The sequence below is a fragment of the Panthera uncia genome (assembly GCF_023721935.1).
Source record: "Panthera uncia isolate 11264 chromosome B2 unlocalized genomic scaffold, Puncia_PCG_1.0 HiC_scaffold_24, whole genome shotgun sequence".
In the NCBI taxonomy this organism is placed as follows: Eukaryota; Metazoa; Chordata; class Mammalia; order Carnivora; family Felidae; genus Panthera; species Panthera uncia.
In genome coordinates this window covers 91,549,002-91,571,801 of record NW_026057580.1, presented here as the reverse complement: position 1 = coordinate 91,571,801, position 22,800 = coordinate 91,549,002, and the positions used below count along the sequence as shown (strand labels likewise).

At 40.1% G+C, this 22,800-nt stretch overlaps 1 protein-coding gene and 1 pseudogene across 6 annotated transcripts in view; both read left to right on the top strand.

The window, feature by feature from the left end:
* MAP7 (microtubule associated protein 7) overlaps positions 1 to 22,800 on the top strand; it is a 187,589-nt gene that overhangs the window by 89,685 nt on the left and 75,104 nt on the right. The window lies entirely within an intron of this gene.
* On the top strand, positions 14,721 to 16,233 carry LOC125938938 (60S ribosomal protein L17-like; annotated as a pseudogene).

Sequence of the window (22,800 nt, the reverse complement as noted above, 5' to 3'; positions counted from 1 at the left end):
AGATTAACATTTTTATATAGCATTTTATGAAGACTTCTTTGAATATTTGAATTTTGTGTTTTCTGGTAACCAAAATACATAATTTAAATATATAAGTATTTAAGTTTAATGTTTTTATAATAAAATGCTATCAATACTAGCCAAAGGTCATGGTCAGGGTGAAAAATAAAACAAGTATGTCGCCCAATAATTTTAGTTGGATTACAAAATTATCAAGAACTAAGTGAAAGCTGTTCAACATGCATGAAGTATGTCTGCATATGTGAGAGTTTTCTTAGTTCTCAACACATGGAGTTCGGCATATTAAATATTCTTAAGTACATTCTTAAATATTTATGTATTAAGTATTTTTACATGTATATAGTGAGTATTAGGAATAAGATGGGGCCCTTGTACTACAGCATCTCAGCTGCTCAGCTGTAGCTCAGCTTTGCGTGGTGTTTTAGAGTTTTCACGTAAATTATATAATCTGTAACCAATAGCAGCTGAGTTAACTAAAATTCTGCTGTAGAAACCTAAGAAAGACACACACCTGAGAATACATGAAATGGAAATGATGTGGTTCGATCCGGTGTAGAAGAGGGCTGTGTTCTTCAGGAACTATTAAATCAATTGTGCTGTAGGCTTCAAGCAGTTAGTTTTCTGAAATGGATCTTTGCTGTATGTCACTACACCTAATTAAACAGCAATTCCACAGCTACCTCCTAGCAACAGATGTGTTAAATGGTCCCATGATGACGGGTGAGGCTGGGTTCTCCCAAGTCACAGCTCAGGAGATTTTAAGTTTGCTTGTATAGGATATCTCACTCATCCTGCTATGCTTTGCAGATATTGTTTGTTTTTTTTAAATTGGAGGTTTCTGGCAATCCAGCACGTTGGTCAGTGCCATTTTCCCAGCAGCATTTGCTCAGCCCTCATGTCTCTCTTCCAGTTCAGTGTGGTAATTCTTGCAATAATTCAGACTTTTTCATTATTATATTTGTCATGGTGATCTGTGATCAGTGACCTTTGGTGTTACTATTATAGTTGTTTTGGGATACCACAAACTGCCCCCACACAAGATGGCAAGCTTAGAAGATAAATGGGGGTGTTCTGACTGTTCCACAACCAGCCATTCCCTCGTCTCTCTCCCCCTCCTTGGGCCTCCCTATTCCCTAAGACATAACATATTGAAATTAGGCCAATTAATAACCCTACAATGGTCTCTAATTGTTCAAGTGAAAAGAAGAATCACATGTCTTTCACTTTAAATCAAAAGCTAGAAGTGGTTATGCTTAGTGAGGAAGGCATTTTGAAAGCTGAGAGCAGCCAAAAGCTAGGACTCTTGTGCCAAACAGCAAAGTTGTGAATGCAAAGGAAAAGTTATTTTTTGTTTTTTAATTTTTTTTTCTTGTTTATTGTTTTTTATTATTTTTGAGAGAGAAAGTGCAAGCAGGTGAGGGGCAGAGAGAGAGGGAGATCGAGGTTCTGAAGCGGGCTCTGGGCTGACAATTGGAACTCACAAACTGTGAGATCATGACCTGAGCCGAAGTTGGACGCTTAACTGACTGAGCCACCCAGGTGCCCCAAAGGAAATTTCTTGAAGGAAATTAAAAGTGCTACTCCAGTGAACACGTGAATGATAAGAAAGCAAAACCACTTTATGCTGATACAGAGAAAATTTTAATGGCCTGGGTAGAAGATCAAACCAGCCACAACATTCCCTCAAGCCAAAGCCTAATCCCAAGAAAGGTCTTAACCCTCATCAGTTCTGAGAGAGGTGAGAAAGCTGGAGAAGAAAAGTTTGCTGCTAGGGGCACCTGGGTGACTCAGTCGGTTGAGCATCCGACTTTGGCTCAGGTCATGATCTCACAGTTCATGGGTTCGAGCCCCACGTTGGGCTCTGTGCTGACAGCTCAGAGCCTGGCTCCTGCTTCAGATTCTGTGTCTCCCTCTCTCTGCCCCTTCCCTGCTCGCATTCTGTCTCTCTCTCTCAAAAATAAATAAACCTTAAAAAAGCAAAAAGTTTGCTGCTAGCAGAGACAGGTGCATGAGGCTTAAGGGAAGAAGCCATTCCCATAACATAAAAGTGCAAGATGAAGCAGCAAGTGCTGGTGTAGAAGCTGCAGCAAGTTCTCCAGAAGATTTGCTGAGATCATTCATGAAGGTGGCTACACTAAACCAGTTTTTCAGTGTAGATGAAACAGCCTTCTGTTGGAAAAAGACGCCATCTAGGACTTCCTTAGCTAGAGAGAAGTCAGGGCCTGGCTTCAAAGCTTCAAAAGACAGGCTGACTCTCTAGTTAGGAGCTAATGCACCCGGTGACTTTAAGTTGAATCCAGTGCTCACTTAATCATTCCAGATTTCCTAGGGCCCTTAAGAATTACACTAAATCTACTCTGCCTGTGCTCCGTAAATAGAACAAGAAAGCTTGGATGACAGCACATCTGTTTACAACATGATTTACTAAATATTTTAAGCCCACTTTTGAAATCCGATCAGAAAAAAAAAATTACTTCCAAAATATTACTGCTCATTGACAATGCACCAGTCACCCAAGAGCTCGAATGGAGATGTATGAGATTCACATTGTTTTCATGGCTGCTAACACAACAGCCATTCTGCAGCCCATGGATCAAGGAGTAATTTCAACTTTCAAGTCTTATTATTTACGAAATATGTTTCATAAGGCCATAGCTGCCATAGGTAGTGATTCCTCTGATGGATGTGGGCAAAGTAAACGGAAAACCTTCTGGAAAGGATTCACCATTCTAGATGCCATTAAGAGCATTCATGATTCATGGGAAGAGGCCAAAATATCAACATTAATAGGAGTTTGGAAGAAGTTGATTTCAGTACTCATGGATGACTTTGAGAGGTTCAGGACTCAGTGGAGGAAGTAACTGCAGATGTGATGGAAAGAGCAGGAGAACCAGAATTAGAAGTGGAGCCTGAAGATGGGACTGAATTGCTATAATCCATGATCAAACTTGAATGGATGAGTTGCTTCTTACAGATGAGCAAAGAAAATGGTTTCTTGAGATGAAATCTACTCCTGGTGAAGATGAGGTGAAGATTGTTGAAATGACAAGTAAGGGTTTAGAATTATTATGTGAACTTAGTTCATCAAGCAGCAGCAGGGTTTGAGAGGATTGATTTCAGTTTTGGAAGAAAGTCCTGCTATGGGTGAAATGCTATCAACAACATCACATGCTACCAAGAAATTGTTCGTGAAAAGAAGAGTCAATCCATGCAGCAAACTTTATCATTGTCTTATTTTAAGAAATTACCACAGCCACCCCAACCTTCAACAGCCACCACCCTGGGAGTCAACAGCCATCAACATCAAGGCAAGACCCTCCACCAGCAGAAAGATAATGATTCACTGAAAACTCACACAATGTCTAGCATTTTTTAGCGTAAAGTATTTTTTAATTATGGTAAGTACATTGTTTTCTTAGACATAATGCATTGCATACTTTACTACAGTATAGTATAAACATAACTTTTATATGGACTGGGAAACCAGAACATTCATTTAACTTGCTTTGTTGTGATATTGGCTTTTTGTGGTAATATATATATTATATATATATTATATATTATATAATTTTTATATATATATATAAATAATATATAATTTTCATTATATATATACATATATATATATATATGTATGTATATATATATATATATATCAAAGTCTAACAAAGCATTACAGCGAGTTTGGCACAAGCAGGAAAAATCACCCATAATCCCATCACCTTAATGGAGTCTTCTCAGTTTTCATGTATTTTCATGTATCAGTTTTCATGTATTCAGCATGAATGTGCATATTTATAATTTAATTATTTTCATTAAGGGTTACATTATGAGCATGCATGGTACTGCCTAACTTTTAGTACTTTTATTTTTACTAGTTAAGATAATAACCCAAGGAAGGAATATTCTTGACTATTGGTGCTTTTGAGTTTTTACAGTTGTAAGTGGTTGTTGGGGAGGAAAAACATTTCCTTTACTCTTTTAGGTTAAGTCCCTGAGGGCCTGTGAATTGAACTAACAAAAGACAGATTAACAAGAGAAAAGACACAATTTTTATTTTTACCTGCACAGGAGTTCACAGAAAAGAAAGAAAATTCAAAGAAATGAATTTGGACTCAGGGGCACTTATACCATTTTAACAAAGGAAAGGGGGTTTGGGCTTCAGGGGCTGATAAATTGTGAAGTGACAAGAAAATGGAAAATCTACTGAGAAGATAGGAGTTAACGTAGTAAGGTTTGTTTTTGCAAACTCATCTCCGTGCTGTCTCTGGGGATAAGAGTCACTCTTCTTTTTCTGGTACAGGAAAGGGAGGGGGGTGATCCTGTCACAGGGGAAATTTATGCCCCTGATTTTTGGCAAATGGGGACGGGGGACATAGAGAATTCTTCCTGCATCTGTTGATTCTCAACTCCCTTCAACTCAAAATAATACTTAATGCCAAGGTGGCATCTTTTGGAGTGCCATATGCTGATCCCCTTCGTGGTACACTAATGGGCATCTTTAGGTGTAAGGCTGCCCATGTTGTAGATTATTTCCTTTAGAGATTGTGGAGTTGATCATTTTAGACCTTTTAATGGCAGCAAATAAATGCTGCTGGATTCCTTTCCTAGCGTTATGCCAATATGCCAGTGTCCTGTAACTCCATTTTAATACTGCCACTTTGCCACTTACAGCTTTTTGCTCCTCATATTTTCAGTGCTGCATTTATTTGGAAGTACATGTCTGATATTTCTCTTCTGGGTACACACTAGATGTAACATCAGGAATTGTCTCTTCAAGGACCCAGAAAGGCATAGTTCTAACCATAGGTGAAGCTAGGAGCGATATCCATGTGCTGTGCTTTTAAGGGGTAGCATAACTTGAAGCAGGTGTCTGTTTCCACATTGATCTGTGGGTGAGGGGTCATTGAAGATAGTTTTAAAATTACAAATAGATAGTTTGAGTAGGGTTAAATCTTCATGAGCTATTCACCCCCAAACCCAAATTAACATTTGATTTCCAGTGGGACTAGTGGGTCAAATGATGGATGGATCCTGATGGGTGGGGTGTGGCTCAGCATTTGTGGTTTAGGGTTAGAACTCCAAACTGTTGGAGTTTCTGGCAGCTTGGGAAGATCCTAGGAGCTCCATGCACCTGAGTAGACAGGGAGGGGACCAAGAGACTAACACAAATATTGGAGATAAAGCATTGAAAAGCAGCAATTTTGTTAATATTTTTCATGGTTTCAAAACAAACACAAAACATAAGTGCATGCATACATACATAAATAAACAACTAAAAACACCAGGAAAAAAAACCCAATTAATTTCTCTCCGTGAACACTTAAAATTAAGTGGTCTGCCTTTGTTGATGTAGTACCAATTATTAATAGTTTGGGATGAATGCTCTGAAGCTATTTCTTCACTTTTTAAAAAAGTTCATTTTATTTTACTAAATTCAGTCAAAATTTTTGACCCAGTGTTCCATATGAACATAAGAATAAGAAAATCTGGGGTTGCCTGGGTGTCTCAGTTGGTTAAGCATCTGACTTGGTTCAGGTCATGATCTCCTGGTTTTCGAGTTTGAGCCCTGCATCAGGCTCTCTGCTGTCAGTGCAGAGTCTGCTTCAGATCCTCTGTCCCCCTCTCCCTCTGTCCCTTCCCTGCTTGCGCTCTCTCTCTCAAAATAAATGAACATTAAAAAAGTGTTTTAAGAAAAGAATAAGAAAACCAAAGTAATTCACCAGAATTTATCTTACAGGAAAGAGAAGGTAAGACTCTTGATGGCTAAAATAATCATAATCATTAAATTTTTCCCGTTTGTGGCTAATGGGAGGAAGTCTGTCTATTCCAACATCTATCTATTCTAATCGCAGGAAGAGCCTCTCCCCAATTACAGCAAGTAATTAGATGGCCTGTTCACTTTCAGAATCCTTAAACTCACTCCTTGCACATTCACTGGATTTTTCAGAAGGCATATTATGATACATGCAAATTGAGAAATTTTGGGGCTGTCCCCATAAGCTGCTTACCACTGGGTTGAATCTTAAGCAATGCATTTGAAAACTCTGAAGCAGCTTCGATTTATTATAAATTAATGACATAGGATGTTCATTAATTATTAAGCTGCATTGAAATATGCTGAATGTTGTTGTACACAGGTTTTACAGTCAATAGATGTCATCAGAATGGTTTGAAATTATCCCCTTGAGAAAAACAGGAAGGATTTTATCACTGTGCATTTGCAGTTGCTTGTTAGTTTTGCAGTAACTTTCAAAAACAGGACATTGATTTATGCTATTTTGCCTCTCCTCTTCCGAGAAAATTTAACCACTTTGGGGGGGAAAGTCCCCCTATATCTCAAAAAGCTCCTCAAAAAAATATAAGAATTCAGTACTCAAGCTACTGATTTTATACTAACGTATTACATTTTCAATATTTTGGTAAGATAGGTAAAAGTATTCCATGGTGGGAATTACATTCCATTAAAAAATATGCACTTACGATGCAGTAGGGGTAAAGTTATTTAAAAACAAATTAAATGAAGAAACCTCCCCGGAAATGAATTTTGGATTCAGTTGTTTCAGTTATAGTATTTTTCTACCTAGAGTTGTGTGCTGAATTCTGTTGGCAAGAAGGACAAAAGGCTTAACTGAAGCCACAGGGAGTTATAGATAGCATGTATTTGGATATTGGGTAGCATGTATAAGGAGGAATGTAGTTATATTCCTCCTTAGAACTGTATTCTTCCCTTTCAGAGCCCTTATCCCAGTCTGTAACCTTCACTAGTGTGATCATTTGGCTAATGCCCAGGTCTCTGTTGCCTGTAAATTCCATGTGGGCAGAGCTATGCCTACTTCTGCCTGCCATTGTGTCCCCAGTGCCTAGCACATGGGATGTAGGTGCTCAGTGGGCAGTGGAATGATGGATGGACTGAGGGGAAGGGGAAGGATTCTTTTGGTCATTCTAAAAGTCCATGAAGTGTTGTTTTTTTTTTAAGATAATACATTAGTTGTGTTTTTCTCAGCAACTGATGGAAAGGGTTGCTTTGCCACTTTTTCGTTCTGCGTCTTATATTTGTCAGGCATTGCTGTAACACCATTTTGAAGAATGGGAATGCTTTACAAGAATTCATTGTCCTTTAACAATTACAGCCTTTTAAAAGGTTTGACTCTCACCATATGAAAGTTGAAATAATAGGGTCGCCAAATGGACCTTATTGCAAATTGAGTTCATATATAAAGATTTTCTAGCACATATCCCAGAGCATTGTTATATATTTCCTAGAATCTGCTCATCTTTCTGAGAAGTCTTAAAACAGCTTCTTGTTTCCAATTGCTTGGACTTCCCTTCCTTTTTATTTTAGTACAGCACCCTGTAAAGGTTTTTGCTTAAGAAAAGTTTTGAGTGGTAATTTTCAGGACAAACTGATATTAAGAGAACAATATTTTTTGCAATTTTCTTAAAGCACCACGTACTTAAGTATTTTTTCAAAATAATGATGCTTTTTCAGCCAATATTTGAGGCTTTATTTTGCCTTATTACAGTTTAAAGATTTATCATAAAGTATCAATCTTAGTTGATAATATTAAAACACATCCCTTTATTTCCTGCTCTTACCGCATTGAAAGAAAATAAAGAGAAGCTCTGGGGAAAAACCCAGAAATCTTTAGTTTTAACTTTTTAAAAAATTTGTGTTTTGGGGAAGGTATGTGTGGGCAAGTGTGTTTTACTTTACAGTACCCTGGTTATGGTACAGACTCTTAAGGGTTTGTTTTGCTTGTTTGTTTTAGCTTTGGCTGTTGTTCATTAGAAATGAATATTAAAGCATCAAAAACAGATTGAGTATCCAGTGTATACTATACAAATTAATTTTCTAAAGTGCCAAATTTTTTTAATATCCTAAAGTTGGGGACTAACCTAAGAGCAGTCTTGATAGATGACAGTATGGCTTATCGCACAGTTCTCTGTTCGAATTACTACAAGATTAGATTTTAGAATATCTATCAGAATTAGTCTCCTGTATATTCCCTATAAAAATAGCTTCTTGAAACTGAGCTTGTGCTTACTGTTGAATAACAGTGAGTGTAAGACCTGTCCTCCTTGGCAGGTTTCTGGAATACATTCTAGGTTATCAGTTATTAGTAGAATCATATGAAGTTGACCTTGGGGTAGAGTTGATCTGCTCGCATGAAAACTGAGAGACCTAAGTAACAAAGATGTAAACACAAAAAGTTCGCCAGTACATCTTGCCTCTGGAGAGGACCAGTGGGCAGAGCCAAACTTCAAGAATAATTTTAAGCTGGGTTATATGCTGAATTTTTATTCATTTTAATTGAAGCCCCAAATTGGAGCTCCAGCCAGCATGATTAATGTAATTTTAGTCTAGGAAACTTTTTAGAAATCTTTAAAATGCATGCATGGAATGCCAAATGCCTGAAGCTTTAACCCGTCTTTGTCTTTCTGACAACAATTAAACAATGGGACCATTGTTTCAATCTATTATTAGGTCATGTGGTAGGGTCATGTTTGCATAAAAGAGAATACTTGCCTTTCTGTTCTGTGATGGGCTTGTTTACAGCTTATTCAAAAATGGCATCAAGTTTTTGAGGAACATATTAAACATCACTATTCTATACCACTGAAAATTAAGTGACACATAAAGAGATGGTTCCCATTGCGATGGACTCTGGTGTACAAATTCTGAATAAGTATCAGTAGCCTGTATTGAGTTTGTATAATTTAGCTTGTAACAGTTGCCTTTCCAGAGAGTCAAAGGACAAATGAGTCTCCAAAAATGACTCAGACTTTATTGTTTCTGGAAGACTTCACCACAAAGCAATAAAAAGTATGAAGTATCAATACAAGTATCAGTATAAACAGACGTGTCATACTTCTGATTTTGTAACCAAAAAGCCTGACCTCATTTATTAATGCAAATAAGTATTAATTTGCACTCTATCACAATGACACATCAATATAGATAGATTGGCAAAACAAGCCATTTTATTGTGTAAGTGGTAGAAAAACTTTTCCTCTGCCCTCTTAGGTATATTACCTGAACCTTGCAATTAAACTGTCAAAAGACAGATTAACAGAAGAAAAGCATATGATTCTTTACTGTTACTGATTTTTACATGCTTGGGGGCTTCACACAACTGAAGTGAAAACCCAAAGAGACATTTAAACCCAGAGGCTTATACACCATCTTGAGAAGGGTGATAGATAGAAGAGACTAGACCAGGGAAAGTAGATTTGGGCATCTAGGGGGAAGGTACACTATAGGAAAGTAACTATATGGGAGAAAGTAATGGCACGGAAGGGTTATTTAGTAGGATTTGTTAGGCCGACTCAAGTTGTCTCTGGTGATTGGTTCTTCTGTTCCGGAAAAGGAGAACACCTTTACAAATGGATATTTGTCACTTTCACAAAGTGAAATTTATGCCTTGCTTTTAGGCAGAAAGGAGGTGGACAGAAAGTTCCTCCTGTGTCTGTTTCTCACTTGCCTTCAGCTCAAAAGAATCAATATGCCAACTTTGGGGTATTTGGGGATGTTATATCCTGATCTGCTTCCCTTTATGTAAAACGAGACCCTGCTCTCATAGTTTTTCTTGCCTTGCTCTCAAGAGGCTCCTTTTCAGGAACAGTGCATTTTCTCCTTGTTCCTGGTTCCTTTGGTGACACCTCAGAGGTTTTTACCCCCACCGTGAACCACGTATCATTCAGGATGCATAAGTGGTGCACCTTTCTTATGGTCGTAGGAGAAGGGAAATGTGAAAAGCAAGGTGAAGAAGGTTTTAGGGGGAAAAATCTGGAGATCGGTTCCCTTAGAGCCCTCCATGTACATATACTGCCTTAAAACAAGGGTTCTTAATCAGGAGTTTATAAATTCAGAGGAAAATAACTGCATCTTTATTTCCAGTGACCTCTTCTGGAAACTGAACATTTCCTTTAATTATGAATGTGAGCAACAAACCTACAGCAGTGTTAGCACCAATAGAAGTCTGATACTTTCATATCTTACTACGGTTTCAGATATCTTAAAAGATAGTTTAAATGGATCTCAGCTTTGAAATCATGGCAGTTATTAGACTGCCCCTAGATTTTATTTAATGGGTTAATAAGGAAGCACATTACATTTTAATGTCTTGATAACCTTTTAAATAAAGATGGTTGTATTTTTTATGGTGCTTTGTATTTTAATTTATGCATTTAAAAATACTATCCTGAGAAAGGATCCAACCTGACTTTCGCCAAAGGAACCCAAAGCAGAAAGGTTGAACTCCTGTTGGTGGAAAGCCTTCACGTACCCGTAGGAGCATGCAGATCCCAATTTGCAAGCTGCTGAAAGGGGAATGCTGAAGCCCACCAGCTCTTAAACTGTGAATCCAGGACACCCAGACTTGCCTTTTTTGCCAAAGAGTGAAAAATGTGCAAAATCACTCAAGCCTGTGGGAGACAAATCCTTCCAGTTTTAGTATATGTGCTGCCGAAGTGAGCACAATGGGAGGCAAGTCCTAGTTTAAATTCTGTTATCCATGGGTTCTGAATCAGGGATGTACATCAGACTCCTTTAGGGATCTATTTAAAAATACACAACTAAGTCTTACGCCTCAGGATTGCAGTTCAGCAGGTCTGGGTGGGACCCAGACATCTCTGTGTCAAAAGTCCATAGATGATCATACAAACCCTCAAATGAGAAGAAGTGCTCTGAAAGCTTGTTCTGTAAGAACTATTTTAAGGATCCCATTTTTAAAGATTTATGTTTAATTGAAAAAAGTTCATGGCAGGAAATGAGGAAACTTCACTATAGTTTGGAAGTTATAACTGCTGCAAAGACATCTTCTGCTGAGGCAGCAGGTGGAGGACAGCTCTTGACCATCAGTCCCTGGGGGCCATGAAACTTTCTGAAGCTACACATGCCATTTTTCAAGGTAAGGGGCCAATAGCTCTCCTGAGATTTGCAACAGCATTTAAGGTCTTTAAAAGAGGCAGAAAGAGGCAGGAAATAGCTTCCCAAATACGAGACCATGAAATTTAATTGTGAAATGACCAAAAAGGCAAAATTATCAGACCTACTAAGGAAACTGTTATGAGAACACCATTAATTCTATGAGAAAAGCACTGGACTATCGCTCTAATTGTTTAATCTTAGCAGTATTTTCTGCTTTATGTTATTAATTCTTGGAATCAAAATACTTTTTTGCAACCTAAGTACAGCATCATAAGGTGGCAAAATAAGTGATTTTGATGCTATACATTGGGGGGGGGAGGTAAATTATTAAAATATATCAAGTATTTATTGTCCTTAAAAATCCAAAAGAGGGGCACCTGGGTGGCTCAGCGGTTGAGCATCCGACTTCAACCTAGGTCATGATCTCACTGGCCCCAAGTTAGAGCCTGGCGTCATCAGGCTCTGTGCTGAAAGCTCAAAGCCTGGAGCCTGCTTCAGATTCTGTGTCTCCCTCTCGCTCTCTGCCTCACCCCCACTCACGCTCTGTTTCTCTCTTTCAAAAATAATAAACATTAAAAAAAAAATCCAAAAGAAAAAGTGATCATTAAAGTAAGAATTGAAAAAAAACTTTTTAAGATGAAATAATTTTATCTTAACCCTGGGCTTTTTCTCTTACCTTTGACACTTTCGTGTCCTTGGACACGAGCCCTCTGTTCATCATTGTAATAATTCTGGAAACTTAATTCTTATTTTACTGTAAAGCCTAAAGTTTTCTTTTCACATTCGAAAATTGTGAAGCAACAAACGTCCTATATGAAGTGTATAGTGTCCACCTTACGGCAAGTGAGAAAAAAAATTCTGTATTGTAACAAAGTGTTTTTGAAGAAATGAAGTGCCGTCTTTCAGTCATGAAAGAAGTTGACAGCTTTTCTAGTTGTCACAATTGCAAGTTGATGTCCATCTCTGCCCTTTTGCCTGTGTCAGATAAACTACTTCCTGCTTTGGATTACCGTGCCTTCTCCTTGTCCAGAAATGCCCTCCCCCCACCCCCATCCACAGGTGTACTCTTTAGAGTCAGGTCAGGCATCCCCTCCTCCAGGAAGCCTGCCCTGCCTTTCACTGTGCCTCCACAAAACCTCACACATACCTCTGTCATGGTACTTACCACACTGTATTTTAATTATCTGCTTCTGTGTCCCTTGGGAGACTTTAATCTCAGTACCATTATCTTTGTGTTATTATGGCTGGAACGGTGCCTGCTCATTAAATATTTTGCTGAGTAATTACATACATAGCCTCCAGCTCCCACCTCTCACCTATTATTGTCTGTAATCCTGCCCTGACCTGGCAGCACAGGGATCATGCTTTGGCCTTTGAGTTGCTGCCTAAGCCAATCAAGCTAACCTGCCCAGCCCGACCAGCTCATTGTATTAAACTGAGTCCAAACTGAGTCTAACAGTGTTCGATTGGCCATGAGCCCAAGATTACTCGTCATAGCCGGAGCGAGAACAGGCATGAAGCTGACCACTAAGCTCGCCACTCCCTAGGTATGTCTGTATGTCAGCTCCAGATTCTCAAACTTGCCATCTTATTAACTATCTTACCAAGATTTCCTTTTTGCCAGGCCTGTACTGTTTTGAAAAAAAAATTGTCACTTATGTCTACTCAGTTATTAATATAATCGTAGCTTAATTCTGAACTTGAAAATAGCAGTTTCTTATGATAGCCCAGTGAATTTAGTGGGAAGCAAAACACAGAGCATCTGAAGGCAGTTGTGTTTCCTTTTAAAAAGTGAAAAAAAGCAGTGGCCATGGACTCGTGTTACTTTTTTTTTTTAAGTGTATTTATTTTGACAGAGCGCACGCGCATGAGCAGGGGACTGGCAGAGAGAGTGTGAGAGAATTCCAAGCAGTCTCCCTGCTGTCAGCTCAGAGCCCAACACGAGGCTGAATCTCATGAACCCAACCAAAAGGTCATGACCTGACCTTAAATCAAGAGTCAGATGTGTAACCAACTGAGCCACTCAGGCGCCCCAAGACTTGGTTTACTTTTATTCCTAGGAAATAGAAACAGCATGGACCTGGGGCCCCTGGGTGCATCCTAAAGGTTTTATACATCGTGCACACAGTTTTAGGTATTACACTGTTTAATGGTGCAGTTGAACATAAAATTAATGTGTCTCCCTTTGACAAAATACAAATCAGTATGATGTAAGACTGAGCTACATATATCAGCTGTATTCTGTAGCCTGAATTTTGGCAGAGAACATGGTTGAAACCTTTTTTTTTTTCTTTTAGAAATAGTATGTTTAATTATAACTAGAAGTTTTCTTTTTTTAACCATTTAATTTAATTTATTTTTAAAATTTACATCCAAGTTAGTTAGCATATAGTGCAACAATGATTTGGAGAGCAGATTTCTTAATGCCCCTTACCCATTTAGCCCATCCCGCCTCCCACAACCCTCTGTTTGTTCTCCATATTTGAGTCTCTTATGTTTTGTCCCCCTCCCTGTTTTTATATTATTTTTGTTTCCCTTCCCTTAGGTTCATGTTTTGTATCTTAAAGTCCTCATGTGAGTGAAGTCGTATGATATTTGTCTTTCTCTGACTGACTAATTTAGCTTAGAATAATACCCTCTAGTTCCATCCATGTAATTGCAAATGGCAAGATTTCATTTTTTTTACTGTCACGCAGTACTCCATTGTATATATATACCACATCTTCTTTATACATTCATCCATTGATGGACATTTGGGCTCTTTCCATACTTTGGCTATTGTTGATAGTGCTGCTATAAACATTGGGTGCATGTGCCCCTTCAAAACAGCATACCTATATCCCTTGGATATGCACCTAGTAGTGCAATTGCTGGGTCTTAGGGTAGTTCTATTTTTAACGTTTTCAGGAACCTCCATACTGTTTTCCAGAGTGGCTGCACCAGCTTGCATTCCCACCGGCAATGCAAAAGAGCTCTCTTTCTCTGCATCCTCACCAACATCTGTTGTTGCCTGAGTTGTTAATGTTTGCCATTCTGACAGGTGTGAGGTGGTATCTCCTTGTGGTCTTGATTTGTCTTTCCCTGATGATGAGTGATGTTGAGCATTTCTTCATGTGTCGGTTGGCCATCTGGATGTCTTCTTTGGAGAAGTGTCTATTCATGTCTTTTGCCCATTTCTTCCGGGGATTATTTGCTTTTTGGGTGTTGAGTTTGAGAAGTTCTTTATAGATTTTAGATACTAACCCTTTATCTTATATGTCATTTGCAAATACCTTCTCCCATTCTGTCGGTTGCCTTTTAGTTTTGCTGATTGTTTCCTTTGCTGTGCAGAAGCTTTTTATTTTGCTGAGGTCCCAATAGTTCATTTTTGCTTTTGTTTCCCTTGCCTCTGGAGACGTGTTGAGTAAGAAGTTGCTGTGGCCAAGGTCAAAGAGGTTTTTGTCTGCTTTCTCCTTGAGGATTTTGATGGCTTCCTGTCTTACATTGAGGTCTTTAATCCATTTTGAGTTTATTTTTGTGTATGGTGTAAGAGGCTGGTCCAGGTTCATTTTTCTACATGTTGCTGACCAGTTTTCCCAGCACCATTTGCTGAAGAGACTGTCTTTATTCCATTGGATATTCTTTCCTGCTTTGTCAAAGATTAGTTGGCCATATGTTTGTGGGTCCATTTCTGGGTTCTCTATTCTGTTCCATTGATCTAGTCTGTTTTTGTGCCACTTGGTTGAAACACTTATCTTGTATCTATCAGATTGCTAGGAGTATTATTTCTTTATCCATTTTATGCCTTCCAGTTAATCTAAGGAAGGGAGCGGTAAGAAAGAGAAACAGGATTTCATCCCATGTGGCTTACTTTCTATCATTTCACTGAAGGTCTTAGCTTCTATTTCTGTAGTCTTAGAGACCTCCCAATTTCTCTTTAAAAGTAACAGGCATTATCAAGATTTCATTAGTATAAAATATTGTGAAATTGTAAAACAGTGACTTTATGTGTACTTACATGTGCATGGTTGAACTTTCACAAAGGAGATGAGAAAATTCTCCTTAGGGTCAAGTCAGGACAGCTCATCAAAAGCACAAAGTCACTTGTTTCTTTCTCTTATCAGAAAATAATAATAACAATAATAATAATAATAATAATAATAATGGCTTCCTCTTCCCAAAAGTGGCCTGAGGTGATCTCTGAAAATGGCTCGCTATTCACTTGACCCGGAAAACCCAACAAAATCATGCAAATCAAGAGGTTCAAATCTTCGTGTCCACTTTAAGAACACACATGATACTGCCCAGGCTATCAAGGGTATGCATATCTGAAAAGTCACCAAAAATGTGAAAGACATCACTCTGCAGAAATAATGTGTGCCATTCTGTCGCTATAGTGGTTGAGGTGGTTGGTGTACCCAGGCCAGACGGTGGGGTAGGACCTATAGAGTCAGTGGCCTGAAAAGAGTGCTGAATTTTTACTGCACGTGCTTAAAAATGGAGAGATGGGTTTAGATGTAGATTCTTCAGTCATTGAGCACATTCAGGTGAACAAAGCCCCCAAGATACGGTGTAGAATTTACGGGGCTCATGGTCGGATTAACCCATACATGAGCTCTCCTTGACACATTGAGATGATCCTCACTGGAAAAGAGACTGTTCCTAAACCAGAAGATGCAGTTGCACAGAAGAAAAAGATATCCCAGAGGAAACCGAAGAAACAAAAACTTATGGCCCGGGAGTAAATTCTGCATAAAATAAAAGAAAAAAGAAGCATGATTGAAAGAAAAAGGAATAATAAAGCCCCTGGCCATCTCTCAGGCCTCAGCACCAGGTCTCAGTTATCTCCAGGTTGTTCAGCAGGTGAGTTTGTCTGACCTGCTCTCAACGATCAGCCTTCTGGAGGCAAACCAAGCTCGCTTCCTACCGCATTCCAGCCATTCATTGTTCTCTGTCTCTGTGTTCTCAGTGTAACATGGGGACACTAATTGCCTACCTTACAGGGTGACTCTAGGAATTAGACTGGATGTATGTAAAGCCTCTGGCACAGTGCTTGTTCTATAGGTGGGGCTTGATGAATGACGCTCACGGTTCTTGTTTTTATTACTGTTGCTCATATATTTTTTCCCTGTCTGGTGGTTCTGTCTCACTTCCTTCTTAGAACTTGGATTTTATAATGAGCACTCTGTGTTTCTCCTGTTTTACAGGATCAATTATGAGTGTTTTCAGTGGTATTTGGTGTTGTAGAGTTATTTCGTTTGTTAGCCTCGAGCCCCTTTTCCTTCCTCACGGAGTTAATCTGATGCTAGACAAGAGAGCAGATTGAGAGCCTGTGGGGCAAGAGTTGAATGAGTAGAAGTACTGCATACTAAGTTGGACATTTCTAATTAGGATTTGAAGCATGGTTTTAAGTAATCTAAAAAGGTTTATAATAATCTGAAGCCAAGATATAAAGATTTATAATCAATATTTTGAACATTGCATAGTAATAGGATAGTGTTTCTAGCTTTTATATTCAACCTAAACTTTTTGTGTAAAGTTGAGTCTTATGAAAGGACTAAGGTTTTTGTTTTTTTGTTTTTGTTTTTCCGAGTGAAATCAGAGTCAAACTTTTCAAGCTGGTTTAGAATAATTTCCGGATCAGTGGAAACCGAAATGTGTTGCTAGCAGGTGTCTTATCATAGACGCCAATGAAATGACTGCATTCCGTCTGCATTCCTGAAAGTGGTCATTCTTGCATGCAAACTTAGCTAAGTAATCTCCAGTTGGTGTGAGTCTGTTCAGTATTGTTATTTGTATAACCCCAGCATCGGCACTACCTGTGCTGATGGCTGTAAGTGGCAGTAAGTTTTAGGGAACTGCTCACAGAGAAGAATTATGCTACACGGCGATATGTCCACTAAGTTCTTGGGCATAAAGCTGTTTGGCTTCTGGCGTGTGTGTGGAGTGGGGCCAAGGGCTCTGGGTTGGAGGTAGGGAAGTCCCCATTCTGTCCCTACTGGGTGAGTACTGGGACGCTCTTGCTAGTACAGGGTGTCTCATGGAGCGGGCTCCAGACCTGATCCAGTTCAATTTCCAAGGAATACGAGGGGGGCTGCTTGGGCTGTCATCGTGTGAAGTCTCGTTCTGATGGGAAGCAGCAACACCTCCACACAGACTGGACAGTGTGGCAGCCGCCCAGTGGAGTGAGGAAGGGACAGGGCAAGGGGGCAGTTCTTTGCTGAAAAACTACATAATAGAATGTACCTTCTGCATTATTTTTGCTGTAGGCAGTAATGTTTCTGACACCGTGTAGGTCACGGCAGAAACATTTTTTCTTTGCTATAGAGAGATTACTTGACCAGATATAGAAGTAAAACATCACTTATGCCAGAGCTCTCAGAAGCTTACCTGTCGAGCCCACCTAGTCTAGCCCAGCACAGTACAAGTTTAGGCAGAGGACTTAAAAATCAGCCTCGATGATGAAGATTAACGCAGTGATGTCATTTATATTTATTCCTGTCTCTCTGTGTAGTTGAGTTACACCTTCATGTTACTAAAGCTCATAGAGCTGAGGCTGATGGTTTATTATAGAGGACAGATATTAATACATCAAAAATCGTATGTAACTGGTTGGTCAGTGCAGAGACCTAGATCATAAGTTTTAGTGTGGTCCACGTACTACTTTAATGTGATTTTTTTTATGAATAAGATGTTTTAAAGTTAGCAGAGTGAGTTTTAAAAAGGGATGGTGCATGTTTCCTTATGTAAAACACGACTCTGACTAATGAGACAGCATCAGCTATTTTTTTCATCTTTCCCATTCCTGCTGTGAGGTGAGTAAATGCTTGTCCACAGTGTTTTCAACGATGAAGAAGGCTGTCTTTTAGGCATATGGAAAATGGAGTTTCTCTTGAGCATCAGTAGTTGCCATATTTTTGCTACTGAATATTTGTTTACAAAGTCAAGTTCAGCCTGCCTGCTAGAAAAAAATCTGCTTAAAGAAAATTGAATAGCCTATCCAGAGGTGCTAAACTGAGAAACATATGAAAGACTGTTTCCAAGACAAGATTATTCAAAAAATCTAAATGACTAATTATACCTGTTTATGAAGTGAACCTCCTTTCTCAACTAGCTCTAAAACATAATCACCTGTGACCCCTAGCTTATACATATTTGCTAGACTATTGTAGTGTTTAAAAAAACAAACAAAAAAGCAATTCTTTATGCTATATGGGTTATGTTCCAGAAGTTCATTTGCAGAATGGCAGGTTGAAAGCTGGAACATACACTCACATTATTAAAATACCACATATGCACCTGATGAGCCACAAAAGCCAGTTTCATCAGTTATGTAGTAATGCTATCATAGAATCTTCATGCAACAAATATGCTCAGAATTATTCAACACTTTCTAAAATCCTAAACTAATGGTAAAATGATCTATCCTCAAATTGCTCATATTCTGTTTCGAAAGCTGATTTTCGTGCTGTCAATCTCTGCTTCCTACCCCATCCTCATCATTTTCCTCCTTCCTTAGTCTCCATGGAGACCAAACTCAGTATTAGCACAGCTCCTCTCTCCTTCACTCTTTACAGAAAGCACACACCCTCTTGCACTTTTTCTAAGGCTTTTCAATGCTATAAAACAAAGGAGGTAAAATAACAACAAGGTTTGAGGAAGTCTTGGGCTTGTACTTCATCTGTAAACTAAAAAGAAACTGCATTGCCATGGTATTCATGGACTGTTCCCGGTACTACCAGAAAAAGGGGCAGGTTCGAGGGAGCGCCCAGAGACTCATTGAGCGCACTGAGATTCATTCACATTTCATTAGAAAGCCCAGACAGTTCTTCAAATATTTTCCTTTCTGACAGTGACTCTACTGGAATTTTGAAAACAGAACGGGTTGTCTAGGAGCAGGTTCTTAGATAAAAAAAAAACAGAGTGTGGAGACAAGCCAGGCCAGTGGCCAATATGGTGCTCCCTGGGATGGAAGGAGGGCAGCCTGGCTCACAGCAGCTCCTTCCTCCACTTAGCATTTGTTGACTGTTTTCACTTCTTCTGGAAGGAGCTTGCTGTACGGGTTTACCCTCTCAGCCGCCCTCACCTCCCTTCTGGCTTTTCCAACCGGCCTCCATACCAACCCTGGCGTGGAGATTGTCCAGTAAGAGATGGTCACAGAAAATGCATCCAAGGCACTTAGAACAGAGGAGTCCATTTATCAGCTTAGTTTGGCTTAGCTCTTGATGAATCTGAGGGACCTGTAGCTTAGGCAGATTGCAAATTTGTAATTGGCTTCTCTTATCTGAAATGGATGTAGCATACTTGAAATGAACATGTGCATATTAGCTGCAGCCCATGAACCTAGAAGTCATCAGTGCTCCGGGCTGTCAAGAGCCTTCCCGTCTGGCCTGACAGCCCACCAGGTTTTGCCACCTGCCACACAGCCGTCTTTGTGCTTTTGAGCGTCGCAGGGCCCTGTGAAACCACTCCTGGGCTTTCAGGCTGGCGTCCTTTCCTTTAGCTGGATTTGTTTTCATCAGTTACTACATTTAGATATTTGATAGGTTCCAGAATTTGAGATCCTCCATTTGGGGACATTTTGAGTCTGGCAAATGAAAGAAATCCAACAAATAAAAAGCCAGGTCCAGTAAAAAGATAATAACAACGAGAGCAGAACACCATGCTTTAAATCTCGCCTTTTCTTTCCTGCAGAGGACTGAAGAAATACTTGGTCATCTAAGTCCCTTGTCCTGGAGGGAGTCCCTGGTTACTCTGAGCAAACCAAAGTCCTGGCTTCATCACATTTCTGTGCACTCCAGGACGAGAGTCATAATTATTTCATGGATGCGAATGGATCCACAAACCACATATCCCAAAAAGTCGCTGGCAGTGTGAGTCCTAACACAGCATCTGCGTGGAGCCCCCTGGGTGGGAGTCCACACTGTCCTCCATGCAGGTGCCTTCAGCCTTCATCCCCAGCCTGTCCCCACCGGCTGAGGCTCAGAGGGAGGAAGAGCTTTGGCACTCTGCCCTTCTCCGTGCTCCCTGGCCCAGCAGTCTGTAATTCTGGCTTTGAAATGGGCCCTGGGCGGCCAGGCAGCGCTCTACCCCTTTGCTGCACTGCTCCATTTCCTAGACGGAGGAGGTGCCAGAGAAGCAATTCAATCCCAGCCCAGCCCACAACATCTATCAGAGTTGGCAGAAGCCGCTGCTTGAAGGAATCCAGGTTTGGTTTGCAAAACTGAGAGGGGAAGAAGTGGTAAGCAAATGCACATAAAACCTAGCTTTTAAGTTTCTGATTCAGCCCTAATAGGGCTCCTCGCAGACCCCATCCCTGCCTCTCCCAGAGAGGTAAAGCCGCCTTGGAGATTTTTTTTTTTTTTTTTTTTTTTTTTTTTTTTGTAGTCCTCCTCCTTGGAAGTGGTCGCCTTCTCGGTGGTATCCAGACCTGCAGAAGCAAAGAGGCTTAAATTGTGGGAGATTAATACAGCAACTCCGGGGGGCAAGGGACCAGGTGCTAGTGTTAATAGAGGAAGATAAACTTCAAAGTTAGAGAGAAGGGGAGACAGAGATAACTGATGACTGTAGGCATGCACTGGAAATGGCAAAATGCAGTGCAGTTAATGACTAGAAAAGTAGGCTGAGTAAAGTTATCGACAGAAAAGAAAGGGACAGAAGACTACGCAGCATGACGATTTGAATAAACGGAAAGCACATCTGCGTGAACACAGAAACTTTTTTCCCAGAGAGAAAAGAGGGAGGGAGGGGCTTTCTCTTTTTCTTTTACAGCTGCATGTACCATTTGCATTTCCAAACCATGTGATAGGCATTTCTTTTTTAAGTTTAAAAAAATGGGTTATCCAGGTGATGGGATTATGGGCCTTGCAATTTTTGTCTTCATAGTCTTTCTGTAGTATCAAAAAGCTCATCGATTATTTTTTGAATAAAATTAAGCTAAATCAATTGGAATTTTTATTATTTTCGTCAGCATCTACTCTGAGGTTACATTTATTAAGGGCTGACAGGGAAGCTAATGCAGCCCTACTGTAACCCATCCGCGAGTCTGTTGTGGTCAGGAGGAGTTGCACATAGGGCCTTAGGATGCTAGCAAGAGTTGTTCTGGATGACCAGGGGTGCTCTGGGAACCCTTCACATTCTGCTCAGAAATCCACTGTCTCCCAAGTTGTTTGGAGCTGCTTTCTATTACAGATGAGGTTATTGAAACTCTGCTCTGGTGTCTTTTACTTTTTTTTTTTTTTTTTTTTTTTGCCCTAACTTTTGCTCCTCCTGCTACTTTCAAAACTAAATGCTGTTCTGCTTTAATATGATAAACCAGCACCTGTTTTGCTTTCTTCTGGAAGAAATTAGAATACAGAAGATCCATGATGTACCAAGTGAAGGGGAAAATAGGAAGTACGTACAGAGTCCCACAGTGTGTCCAGCCCACTTATGAATGCCTCAAATGACAAGCCGTTTTCTAAGACACAACATAGGAGATACTTTTTTTTTTTTTTTAAACATTTATTTATTTTTGAGACAGAGAGAGACAGAGCATGAACGGGGGAGGGTCAGAGAGAGGGAGACACAGAATCTGAAACAGGCTCCGGGCTCTGAGCTGTCAGCACAGAGCCCGACGCGGGGCTCGAACTCACGGACCGCGAGATCATGACCTGAGCCGAAGTCGGCGGCTTAACCGACTGAGCCACCCAGGCGCCCCAGGAGATACTCTTATCATCTAACCACCACCTAGTTTTGTGTGTGTTGTTTTTTCCTAAGTAATTCACATGATGTTCTTGGAGCCTTTTATTGCCCCTGTCCCCCCACTTAACATCAAATCCTCTGCCTTTTCTGAGTCTCACCTGCCTCAAAATCCCATCCGGAATCTCACCTCCAGCCCTCAGCGACTAGGATTGAGGTGTTGCATATTGCAGACTAGAGGAAGTAGAAACTAGAAGGGTAGACTGGGGCCAAATTTTGGTGCATGCTTGGACTTCATTCTGTAGTTAGTGGAAACTCTTGTCAGTTTAGAGATTGCTTTTAATTGTGAGTACTGAATAAAAAGTGGTTTAAATAAGTTAGGAGCTTTCTTTTTTCTTACCTGCAGGAAATATGGGAAGTAAAGAGTACAGTAGTTCAGAGATGTCCGGGCCAGGTCTCCGTTATTGCCTTAGCTTCCCCCTCGCCTTACCTTCTGGTTACGAGGCAGCTGTCTACCTTGAACATCACACCCATCTTCAAGACAGGAGGAAAAGGGAGAGTGGGGAGCCATGCCACTTGAGTGCACGTCCCCTTTAAGGAGCATTCTCACAAACCCCACCTAACAATTGCAGGGTTCAACTTCTTGGCCAGAGCTGTGTCGTGGTCAGTCAGGGTTCTGTTAGAAAAAAAGTGCTGGGTAGACATTTATTAGGTAACAGGCATGGAATGGCCCAGAGCCTTCCCTATGCAAATTGACAGTATGACTTTCCAAGAGAGAAATGCAGCAAGCCTTTCCCCAGGTGTGTTTTTGTTTGGGTTTGGTTTTTTACTCTAAAGCACATTTTTTGCTTTGCATCCTGTGAGATGAGCAGTATTGGGAACTTTTGGAAGCATACATTCTAAAAACAACGTAAGATGGAATGAAATCAAGTGCCAGGCAGTGTGAGGCAGACTTGGGAGCTCAGTAGAAGTCAGAGAAAGAAACGTGTCGGAGGTAGGAATAGCTTCAAAGATTTCACGAGAAAGAGACCTGAGCAGGGCTATGGGAAATGGATTGGACTCTCTACCAGGCTGTAATGGTGAATGCATGACATTCTATGTTTGTCAGATCCCAAAACAACACCCAGAGTGAACTCTGTGAATTGTGGGCTTTGGGTGATAATGATATGTCAGTGTAGGTTCATCGA